We start from the raw sequence: 13,169 nt of genomic DNA, 5'->3' as shown, positions 1-13,169 counted from the left end.
TGGCACGATCTCAGCTCTGCAACCTCTGCCTTCCCAGGTTCAAGCTATTCTCCTGCCTCAGCCTCCTGAGTAGCTGGGATTACAGATGCCTGCCACCACGCCTAGCTAATTTTCTGTATTTTTAGTAGAGATGGGATTTCATCATGTTGGACAGGCTGGTCTTGAACTCACAGCCTCAGATAATCCACCTGCCTTGGCCTCCCAAAGTGCTGAGCCGCTGCGCCCAACCAGGAGGGCAGTTCTTACTGAAGGAAATTTGAGTTATGGTCTGGACAGATACCCCCAAAGCTAGTCAATATCTGATAAGTATCTGAATGGATGAAGGATATTTGGATGGGTGTGTTTACACAAATACATGGAAATTTATGTGAATATTGTCATACATCACTTAAGAACAGGGATGCAAGGGATACAATCTGAGAATGGATTGTTAGGTGATTTTGTCATTGTGTGAACATCATAGAACATATATACTTACACCAACCTAAATGGTAATAGCCTACTACACACTTAGGCTATGTGGTATAGCTTATTGCTCCTAGGCTGCAAATCTGTAGAGCATGTTACTGTATTGAATAATTCAGGCAAGTACAATGCAATGGTAAGTATTTATTTATCTAAACATAGAAAAGGTACAGTAGAAATGTGGTATAAAAGATAAGAAGTGGTACACCTGTAGAGGGCACTTACAAATGGAGCTTGCAGGACTGGAAGTTGCTTTGGGTGAGTCAGTGAATGGTGAGTGAATGTGAAGGCCTAGGACATTACTGTACACCACTGTAGACTATGAACACTGTAGATTTAGGCTATACTTAATTTCTTTTCTTTTTCTTTTTTTTTTTTTTGAGATGGGAGTCTCGCTCTGTTGCCCTGGCTTGAGTGCAATGGCACAATCTCAGCTCACTGCAACCTCCACCTCCTGGGTTCAAGTGATTCTTGTGCCTCAGCCTCCCAAGTAGCTGGGATTACAGGTGATTGCCACCACGCCCAGCTAATTTTTTGTATTTTTAGTAAAGACAGGATTTCACCATGTTGGTCAGGCTGGTCTTGAACTCCTGACCTCAAGTGATCCACCCACCTCTGCCTCCCAACATTCTGGGATTACAGGCGTGAGCCACCATGCCTGGCCAATTTCTTGAAAAATGTTTTCTTCAATAATAAATTAACTTTAGCTTACTGTGACTTTTAAATATTACAAATTTTTAAGTTTTAAAAACATTTTGACTGTTTCATAACACTTAGCCTAAAACACAAACACATTATACAGATGTACAAAAATATTGTCTTTCTTCTTATCCTTATTTTACACATTTTTTCTGTTTTCAAGTAATGAGCTATAGAAATGATCCCTGAAAGTATAGTCTTCTCTATTTTCATTTTCTATTTTAAAATTAAAAAATTTATTTTGTACTTTTTAAACTTTGTTGTTAAGAACACACACACACACACACACACACACACACACACTAGCATAGGCCTGCATAGAGTCAGGACCATTAAGAAGTCACTAGGTGACAGGAATTTTTCAGCTTCATTATTATATTATAGCACCACCGAACTGTCATTTACTAGTATGCTGTTTTGAAGTACATGACTGATACACACACACATGTTACATACATAAATAAAGATTATATATAAAAATGTAAAATTCAAAAGCATGTGTAGAACGATTATTAAAATGATAATATGTGAAAGCTTCATGAAGGTGAAGACCTTACTGTCTTCTTCTTTACTTCTTGGGACGTGCCTAGAATCTGGAAGGGTCCCTGGCTCATAGTAGGTGTTTGGCTATTATTTTTTGACTTTATGAATATTCATAAATTATGATAAAATAAAGTAATACTAAGTATCATTAAAAGTGGGGCAATGAACCTGTGAGCTTCCTGATAAGATGCAATTTGAAGTATACAGCACTACCTATAAAATATTCTTGCCAAAATAGTTGAACATGAATCTAATCAAGGTTTTAGAACTAAGCTCCAGTTTACAGAAAATGGAGAAACATACAAGTTAAATGATACTTCAAAGAAGCAAACAGATAAATCCAGAATATGGGACATTTTACAGAATAATTGACCTGGTCTCTGCAACAAGCCAGTGGCATGGGGGATAAAAACGAGAAAGAGATTTAGGAGACATAACAACTAAATTCAAACACACTATAAAAAGAGTTTTTGGAAACAATTTTGGAAATTTATTCATAAACTCTTGTTATATGACACTAAAAATTATTGCTAATTTTCTTAAATATGATAATGGCCTCATGCCCATATAAGTAAGTGTCCACTTTTTGTTTAGAGATTCATAACGAAGCAAGAGGTAGGCTCCCATGGCACTGGGAAGCTCCGCCCATGTGGCTTTTCAGGGTAAAGCTTCCCCCCAACCCTTCCCAGCTGCTTTCCCAGGCTGGTGCTGAGTGTCTGGGGCTTTTCCAGGCACATGGAGCAAGCTGTTGGTGGATCTACCATTCTGGGGTCTGAAGGGTGGTGGCCCTCTTCTCACAGCTCTGCCGCGCAGTGCCCCAGTGGGGACTCCGTTTGGGGCCTCCAACCTCACCTTTACTTTCCACACTACCCCAGCAGAAGTTTTCCATGAGGACTCCACCCCTGCAGCAAACTTCTGCCTGGACATCCAGACATTTCCATACATCCTCTGAAATCTAGACAGAGGTTCCCAAACCTCAATTCTTGACTTCTGTGCACCCACAGGTTCAACACCACATGTAAGCCACCAAGGCTTGGGTCTTGCACCCTCTGAGGCAATAGCCTGAGCTGTATGTGCAGCCTGAGCTGTACATTGGCCCCTTATAGCCACCGCTGGAGCTGAGGCAGCTGGGTCACAGGACACCATGTCTTGAGGCTGCACAGAGCAGGGAGGCCCTGGCCTGCTCACAAAACCATTTTTCCCTCCTAGGCCTCCAGGCCTGTGATGGGAGGGGCTGCTGTGAAGGTCTCTGACATGCTCTGGAGAGACATTTTCCTCATTGTCGTGGTGTTAACATTTGGCTCCTCATTACTTATGCAAATTTCTGAAGCCAGCTTAAATTTCTCTCCAGAAATGGGTTTTTCTTTTTTATCACATCATCAGGCTGCAGATTCTCCAAACTTTTATGCTCTGCTTCCTCTTGAACCCTTTGCCACTTAGAAATTTCTTCTGCCAGATACCTTAAACCATCTCTCTCAAGTTCAAAGTTCCACAGATCTCTGGAGCAGGGGCAAAATGCCACTAGTCTCTTTGCATTGCAAGAGTGACCCTTACTCCAGTTCCCAACAAGTTCCTCATTTACATCTGAGACCACCTCAGTCTGGACTTTATTGTCCATATCACTATCAGCACTTTGGTCAAGCCATTCACAAGTCTCTAGGAAGTTCCAAACTTTCCCACATCTTCCTGCCTTCTTCTGAGCCCTCCAATTCTCTAGGAAGTTCCAAACATTTCCACATTTTCTGTCTTATTCTGAGCCCTCCAAACTGCTCCAACCTCTGCTGTTACCCAGTTCCAAAGTCGCTTCCACTTTTTTTTGTATCTTGACAGCAGCACCCCAGTACCCAGTACCAATTTACTGTATTAGTCTGTTCTCATGCTGCTAATAAAGACATCCCAAGACTGGATAATTTATAAATTTATAAAGAAAAGAGGCTTAATTGACTCACAGTTCAGCATGACTGGGGGAGGCCTCAAGAAACTTATAATCATGGCAGAAGGGGAAGCAAACACGTCCTCCTTCACATGGTGGCAGCAAGGACAAGTGCTGAGCAAAAGGGGGAAAAGCCCCTTATAAAACCATCAGATCTCATGAGAACTCACTCACTACCATGAGAACAGCATGAGAGTAACCGCACCAATTACATTACCTCCCACCAGGTCCCTTCCATGACACATTTGGATTATGGGAACTATACATAATGAAACCTGGTGAAGTAAAACGATATGTTTTCTATGATTTGATATAAAGTACTTTAGCATAGGAAAACAAAAAGAAAAAGGAACAGATGATACAATAGCAAAATCTTGATAATTTTGGGGTATGAATGAGGTGTATATGGGGATTCATTTTCTACTCTCTTGACTTTTGTGTGTGTTTGAAATTTTTCATAAAAATGGAAAGAGAATAGAGCATATTTTCAGCTTTTTCTAAATTGCTGAGTCTTAAGTATGTTTGCACATTATAATGTCCACATTTAAATAGAGAAACACTTCCTGGACAGGGTGAAATGGTGGAAAGTGCCTTGATTTGGGAGTCAGACGAACGTGGTTTGAATCCTAGCTGCATTCCAAGGACTTGAGGAGGGAGGGAGCGTGCCTGTAGCAAAGGCAGCAAGGGCAGAGGAATGGCTGGTTTGTAACACGTGTGTGTGTGTGTGTGTGTGTTTGAATATATATATATAGGATTCCTGGGAGAGGACTAAGTTTTGAGGAGTGAAAGACATGGTGATTTGTTTTGAGCCACGTTGAGTTTGAGTTTAAGGTCTTTGAGATATACAAGAAGTGATGTCAACAATGCGGTTCATGTCAAAGTCTGGAGCACAGATGAGAGAACAGTGTAAGTCTACTAGTTTCATAGAAAAAGGCAGTTTACCTTTAGATGTTTCCATGTAATTGTGTTGCTGCTACAGCACATGCAAGCATTTCATAGATATAATACCTATGAGAAGCAAGGACTCATATAAAGCAATATAAAGCTGTGTTTTATTTGTTTCACAAATGAGCAAGTTCATTTTTATAGGAAAGCAGTTACCTTTCTCCTGCTTTTTATCTTTTACTGCAGACGTGGGGGATTTCTGGCAGTAGCTGAGACCCTTTTGAGCCAAGTCTGCCTTTATTTTTTCCTATTATTACAGTTTATTTTTCGTGATGTGAATCTGCCAGTTACTAGTTAGATAGACTTTCCGTTGAAGGAGGTTGCTCTGAATTGCAATCTAGCAATACCTAACCAGGAATGCCCCCCTGCCCCATTAGAGAAAGCCACTAAGAGAACTGTTGCAATTATCTAAGAGTCAGATCCCAAGTTGTTTTAGGTATAAAGCAGAATGAGGTAAGCTAGAGTGGGAGGTAGAGAGTAGTGGTGGTAATGAGGATGTAACTTCTCATCCCATTTTTAAGAAAGTCTGTAAAATGTTGCTTATGAAAATGACTTGGTCTCATAAAGGGGTATAACTGCTTCAGAGTCTTTCAGAAACTCAGATGTATCCTGTGGTTAATTGTCCATTTTTGGCTTAGTTTTGCTTAGCCTCCCAGAGAACCATTTTAATAACACTGTATTTTTAACTGGGAAAAAATGATTTGATGGTGCATTAATTGCTCCTTTGATGACACTTAGATTTCACCACTGTTCCCTTGATACATCTACCTATTCACTTCTAGCTTTTCCTAATGTTTTCTTAGTTTTGCAGAGCAGTATATGATAGACAATACAAATTATCAAAACACTACCTCCGATTTATCTAATTGTTTCTCCTGAAGCCTTTGGCATGATTTCACGTGTACAATTTCATCAGAATTTATATGACATTTCTGTCAAAGAGTTAGGGAATGACAGGTGCTACTATTCCCATTTTTTGTTAGGAACAAGAGTGACCCACAGAGTTAGTAAATATCAGAACCAGGGCTAGAATATAGGTGTTTTATTTCTATCTGAACATGTGAAAAAGAAAGAAAGACAGATCAAAGGACAAGGAAGGGTGTAGAAGAAAGACCAGCAAAGAAAAAGTAAAATGAGTTTGTTTACTTATTCCTTCAAGAAACTAAAAATAATCATCTTCAGTGTTCCCGTTCCTGAGACTACATGATGAATGATGAATGGTTACATGCCAGGAGCCAAAGCTCTAGTGGGAGAGGCGTTCCCATAAATATTCCACTATACACATTTTCTTTCCATACTGCCATAATTGTGCACATGAATGTCCTGGCTGATGCTCTCAAGAGCATCAACAATGTCGAAGAGAGACAAACCCCAGGTTCTTATTAGGCTGTGCTCCAGTGTCATTATCCAGTTTCTAACTGTGATGAAACATGATTACATTGGCAAATTTGAAATCATTGATGATCACAGAGCTGGGAAAATTGTTGTGAACCTCACAGTCTGGTTAAACAAGTGTGGAGTGATCAGCCCCAGATTTGATGTGCAACCTAAAGACCTAGAAAGATGGCAGAATAATATGCTCCTGTCTCGTCAGTTTGGTTTTATTGTGCTGACCACCTCAGCTGGCATCACAGACCTTGAAGAAGCAAGACAAAAACACACAGGAGGGAAAATTCTGGGATTCTTTTTCTAGGGATGTAATACATGCTTATAAGAAAAATGCCTCAATGGACCAAAAAAAAATTGCAGTATAATGGAAGAATTAAAGAAGTGCCATGGGAGAAATAGTGAGCAAAATGAATTATAACATTAAATTTTTTTTTTTTTGAGACGGAGTTTTTGCTCTTGTTGCCCAGGTTGGAGTGCAATGGGCTCACTGCAACCTCCACTTCCTGAATTCAAGCGATTCTCCTGCCTCAGCCTCCTGAGTAGCTGGGATTGCAGGCATGCGCCACCACGCCTGGCTAATTTTGTATTTTTAGTAGAGACAGGGTTTCACCATGTTGGCCAGGCTGGTCTTGAACTCTGACCTTAGGTGATCCGCCCACCTCGGCCTCCCAAAGTGCTGGGATTACAGGCATAAGCCACCGCGCCCGGCTTACATAAAATATTTTTTGCTGATGGTCTCACTTTCTCAATTCCAAATATCTAAGATCTTCTCATTTGTTTGTCTTGTAGTGGATACCATGTATTATCTGATGTTACTATTTTGTATTCAGGCACCACTGTCTCTTAATACTATTTTGCTCACATTTTGGTATAAGATTTCTTGATTTTTCTCTAAGGAATCTTTGAGATCCTCTCTTAGCCACATTTTGCCAGTGAAGTCATTTTAAACTTCCAAGTTTTCAATTTCATGCCCTTATAATTATGGGTTGTAGAGCAGGATAGGACTACAGGAGATTGTCCAACCCTACCCCTTGGACTCTATCACTATGGCAAGCCTTGATGAAGCACTATGTTGTACTCATGGACTTCCAAAACTGTCAGCTTTCCACATTATAACCTAGCCAATCAAGGAATAACTAACAGGCCAAATACTCTTACACCTGCCTAGTTAAAAAATATATATTTCAGAAGACCTTGTTATAGGGTTAAAAAGTAGAATTGGTTGGATTTGAGTGAGGAAAAGGCATAGTAACTAATGTGACTTATTTAATAAAATATAATTAATCCCCTCCACCTAATGCATCATGCTACTTCATGTGTGTGTGTGTGTGTTCATGGGTGAATTGTCAAATAACAAATCACTGCTGCTTCCTTACAGTTGAGGTATGATGGCTCACCTATTCATGTGGTCCATTTGAAGAGGGAAGTTCACCTAACACACATCTATTCAAACAGCATTTATTGAGTACTTAGAATATTTAAGGCACCTTTTGATACGTGGGGCATACGTATAGAGGTACCCAGCTCCCAGAGTGGTGGCACCATTTAAATGAATTAATAAGATAATGTGTTTATGTGAAGGCCATTTTATAAATTATGAAGTGCAAGCAAAAATTCTACTATTGTTACAAAAATAAAATCCATAAACCTTTTCCTATTGCTTGTTTGGCACAGAAGTGAAATCGTTTCAAGTTTGCCCCTTTACAAGCCCCGGGCATGTGAGAATGCACTAAATCTGGCTTGGACTTGGTTCACTGTCTTAGATCTCAGAAACTGTGGGGACTATGACTGTGATAGTACCATTCATCTTGTCTTCTGTAAACTCACAGTTATAACTTTTCTCCAATTTGGGTATAAGAGGAAGACGAGACTAGTTTTGCCTTTTGAATCACGCAGCCATCAAGTGACTTGGATTTTCATCCTCACTGATTTCCTTTGCAAAATGCCCTTGAATGTCAGGTGTGGGCAGAGAAACCACGGTAGGACTCTCTCCTCTTGCAAAGCAAAGTGGAGTGTTACTGTCATAACAAATGCATCTTTTCTTTTCCTCTAGTTTTCATAAATGCCCAGGTGTATAAGCAAATGTCCTAGGACTCTCTGTAGCTTGCTCAAGGTTGTAATAATTTTTATAGTTTTTATTTTAAGGTCTCTTTTATTTTTCTCCTAAATCCTGTTATGTGGCCTGCCCAGGAAAGATGCTTATTTTCAAAATATAGGTACAGAAAAAGTAAGGCTCCATATGTGGAAATCAGTGACAACTCAACCTTTTTGGGCTTTGTTTGCAATGTAGGAATTGTACACCTTGGTTATGGTCTGTTAGTTGTTCTAAAATTTTTGCTACAAATTAGTAATGACCTTAGTTGTGCTTGGCATTGGAAGCAGCAGAGAGTAATGCACATTTTATCCTACAGAGTAGTTCCAGCTGGTGCTGAATGGAGCAACCTGACTTCTAAACAGTGTTTATTGCAAGGGTAATCTTACATCATTGCTCTATTGTCCAAGGTTAATTGTCAATTTGCTTTTAAATGTTATGCAAAAGTATTGGCTTAGCTGTAGAAAACTTCATCTTGGGAAATTTGACCCTCCTGGAGATGAATAATTAATGTCCTATGAAATCACATGCCTGAAAGAGAATTCTAAAGTTCACCATGACCATCCTTTTTTCTCCTAAGTGTATTCTATTTTTAAGAATTCCTGGAAACAACTCTATGTTAAAAAAGAAGCAAAGATTTAAAAGCAAACATGCTGAGAAAGTATTTACAGAAAACATTATAGACAAAAGATGGCTACTTTTGTTATATAAAGAGCTTTACATAAAGTTATAAGAAAACCATTAAGAATACATTAGATAAATGGAGTAAGGATATGCACAAAATTTCACAAAAGAGAGAGATCAACTAATAAAACTGGAAAATGGGTCAGTCTCACAAGTGTCATAAGCATATCATAACTAACAGGTACTTTTTTGTTTTTTTGCTGATCAAGTTAGCACAGACTTGAGATTTATAATACTGTTGAGAATATGGTGAAATAGGCACTTGTTCTATGTCACTTGTGGATGCATAAATTCTTAAGATTTTTTTGCAAGGTAAGTTGGAAAACTGTATCAAGATTCTTAAAAATACTCTTAGCCTATTTTCAGTAATTCCACCTCTAGAAATCTGTTATAAAGGCATATTGTTACTTAAAACATATAATGCATAAATATGTTCAAATATAATAGCAAAAAACTGGAACCACAATTAACATGTTCAACAGTGAGAAATGGGTAAATAAACTATGGTCTATTTGGTATATCATTGAGTAATATTGTAATATTAAATTGCAAAAGCATTCACAGAAGGACAAATATCTATCTGAGGTACCTAGAGTAATGAAATGTACAGAGAAAGAAAATAGAATGATGGTTGCCAGGCACTGGGGGAGCCAGTAATGGTCAGTTATTATTTAATTGGTAGGGAGTTTTAGTTTGGGATGATGAAAAATTCTGGAGATGGTTAGTAGTGATGGCTGCACAACAAAGTGAATGTACCTAATGTCACTGAATTGCACACTTTAAAAAAGCTAGAATGTTATATATATTTTATCACAATTAAAAAAAGCAAGATCTTTGTAACAGCATGAGTAATGTTTGTTGTATATTGTATGATTTTATTTTTAAAAAGCAGCAGCATACGTGCTCTGTGAAAGACACTGTCAAGAGAATGATAAGATAAGTCACAGACTGGGAAAAATATATGCAAAAAACTATTGGATACGACTGTTATCTAAAATGTACAAAGAGCTTTTACTACTCAAAAACAAGAAACAACCTGATTAGAAAATAGGCAAAAGATGGCCGGGCACGGTGGTTCACACCTGTAATCCCAACACTTTGGGAGATCGAGGCGGGTGGATCACCTGAGGTCAGGAGTTGGAGACGAGCCTGGCCAACATGGTGAAACCCTGACTCTACTAAAGATACAAAAATTAGCCGGGTGTGGTGGTGGGTGCCTGTAATCCCAGCTACGCGGGAGGCTGAGGCAGGATAATCGCTTGGACCCTGGAGGCAGAGTTGCAGAGAGTCGAGCTCACACCACTGCATTCCAGTCTGGGCCACAGAGTGAGACCCAGTCTCAAAAAAAAACAAAACAAAAAAATGGCAAAAGACCTGAATAGACACCTCACCAAAGAATATGTACATCATCTACCAGCATCTATTATATATAAAATATAAAATATATTATATATAAGTGTGTGTATACATATATATATATATACACCCCCACACTGATGGGAAAATGCAATAGCTTGTAGCAAAAGAAAAAGAAGCAGAAGTAGTAAAAAAAAATATGAATAGTGATTGTATTAGGAAGTGGGACTATAAATGAGCTCTTCCCTTTCCAACTTTATTATTTTTTTCTAAATGTTCTCTAAAAAGCATGTATTAAATTTACAGTGATTATATAAACTTTTAATTTCAAAAGTAAATGAATAGGACTTCCAGTTGAATATGGCTGATTGAACACATACATTTTACGTTTGCTCCCTCCTGGAATTCCAGTAAAACAATAATAAAGGTTTTAATAAAAGACATGAGCTCTTCCAGACAAGAGAGGTACCAAAAGCAACAAAATCAGATGGGCTAACTTGGGATGGAGACTGACTTGGGCAAACTGTAGAAAGCAGGATTCTGACCTAGCAGTGAGAAAAAGCAAAAAATACCTTAATTTGTACCTGAAAGTTCCCCAAAAACGCCAGGATGAAAGGAGATCATTTGCTCTGAGAGAGCAGGTAAAGATGAGGCTTGAAAACAGGGGGACTGGTTGCAAATATGTTTAAGAATCAGATCCTAATTCTAACCACAAGGAAACAATCAGACAAATACAAATTTAGAGACATTTTGCACATATTCACCCATTTAAATTGTATAATTGGTTTTTGGTATGTTCTTCATATGTGCAACCTACACCATGCAAATTTAGAACATATTCATCACAGGCTTAAGCTCCTAAAAAATGTCATTGTCATGTGAATAAAAAAAGGTGGAGAAACAGTTTAGATGAAAGGAAATGAGATTAACAAGACCTAATAACTAAATGCAATGCATGATCTTTGACTGGGTCCCGGATTAAAAAAGAAACAGCTAGAAAGGGCACTATTTGGGCAACTGGGGAAATGTGATTATGGTGCGTACATTAAATAATACTGATTTCTTGGGTTTGATATTTATGTTATGGTTTTGTGTGAAGATTGTCCTTGTTTTAGAAGATACTTGCTGAAATATTTAGAGAAGTGACAAACTTATTCTGAAGTGGTTCAGCAAAACAATCTATATATTTCCCTTTCTCAAGAATCTACTGTAGATTGTGTGCCCAAAAGGGGAGGGGAGTAAAGCAAGAAAGAGGAAGACATGGAATCTGGGAATCAGGTGATCCAACGGGAGTGAGAGGGAAGGGAAACCCAAGATGATGGTGATGGGAGGTCCTGAGGTGACAGATGTACAGCAGGCCCAGAAAGTAATCAGCCCAGTCCAGAGGCTCTCAGGAAGATTACTTCAAGGAGAAAAATATTAGTAAAATAGATTACACATTTGAATGTATGGAGAGAAGGTTTACATAAGAGAGGAGTTTATAGTTGAATTTGTGATACATACCTTAAAATCCAAGCAAACGAAAAGCAAGACACATTAACTCCAGGCAGAACATAAAGTTATGGAGGAAAGGAAAAGCAACAGTGTACCACATGGCTTAGTACTCAATAGTCTTTCCATAGTCATAAGATATGGAATATTTATCTATGCAAAATTACAAGGTATTTTTATTAGAAAGATGGTGGAAGAAGAAATCTCTGTGTGTGTGTGTGTGTGTGTGTGTGTGTATAATAGAGCGCTGCAAAAGGAGAGCCTCTATATTATACCTACAAAAGAATAATCACAATAGCAATATAAACATGATATTTAGTAATAAGGAGGTAAATTCCACAAACATTGGAAAAAAGTGTTAAGAGAAATTTGTAGTGAATGGAAAATGGAAGTGGGAAAGAGGGCTCCTGTTTGTTGAAATAAACCTTGTAAAACTGCATGACTTATTTATGCATATTATGCATATGCATATTTAACTTTGAAAAAAAATTGAAAACAAAAGAGCATGTGTTATGCAGTATGGCTTCATGGAAAGAGCCCTGGTTTAGGGACAGGTGATCTGAGGTCTAATCTTGATTCTACCAAAGCTTTGGTATCTATGTGACCCTGAGCAAGTCATTTGCATTCTTGGAAGTATATGTCCTTATTTGATAAAGTGGACTTAATAATGTTTAAGGACCTTTCCAGCTCCAAATTAAATAATATGATAAAGTACTTATTGAACATAAATATTTGATTGAAGAATTAAATATTTTACTAATGATAATTTGTTTCTATCAGGCTTACATTTAATGCATCTATATTTTAAAAACTGTTTTTATTAAGGTTTATTTTAATATGTTAGTACAAATATCTTCAAATGAAGTAGATTGCTATGGACTGAATTGTGCCCGTCCCCCCAGCGTGCTGTCCCCACAATGTGATATTTGAAGATGGGGCTTTTGAGAGGTAGTTAGGTGTAGATGAGGTCACGGTGGTAGAGCCCCCATCATGGGATTAGTATCCTTACAAGAAGAGAGATCAAAGCTTACTCTCCCCACATACACGCAACGAAGAGGTTATGTGAGCACACAGCAAGATGGTGGTTGCCTCTTTTTGGAGGCCAGGCGTGGTGGCTCCAGCCTGTAATCCCAGCACTTTGGGAGGCTGAGGGGGGTGGATCACCTGAGGTCAGGAGTTTGAGACCAGCCTGACCAACGTGGCGAACCCTCGTTTCTACTAAAAATACAAAAATTAGCTGGGCATGGTGGCAGGTGCCTGTAATCACAGCTGCTTGGGAGGCTGAGGCATGAGAATCACTTGAACCTGGGAGGCGGAGGTTGCAGTGAGCAAATATCATGCCACTGCACTCCAGCCTGGGTGACAGAGCGAGACTCCATCTCAGAAAAAAAAAAAAAAATTATTGAATCTGAAAGAAACATTTTTAAAAAATTATTTTGTAACTTAAAAGTCATCCAATTTTTTAAAAGGTGAGAACATAAGTGTATTCAATGTCCTTTCCTCATAGAATCTTGACCCATTTACAATGTTTCTATTAAACAATTCTAAATATAATTTTTGAGGAATCAATTC

General features: G+C 38.5%; 1 pseudogene; it reads left to right on the top strand.

Annotated features, from left to right (window-relative positions):
* The first annotated feature begins 5,896 nt into the window (after positions 1-5,896).
* On the top strand, positions 5,897-6,278 carry LOC100982081 (small ribosomal subunit protein uS8-like; annotated as a pseudogene).
* The last annotated feature ends 6,891 nt before the right edge of the window (positions 6,279-13,169 follow it).

The sequence above is a fragment of the Pan paniscus genome, chromosome 15, assembly GCF_029289425.2.
Source record: "Pan paniscus chromosome 15, NHGRI_mPanPan1-v2.0_pri, whole genome shotgun sequence".
Classification (NCBI taxonomy): Eukaryota; Metazoa; Chordata; class Mammalia; order Primates; family Hominidae; genus Pan; species Pan paniscus.
The sequence above is the reverse complement of the archived record's forward strand: the minus strand, read 5'-3'. Positions and strand labels throughout refer to the sequence as shown.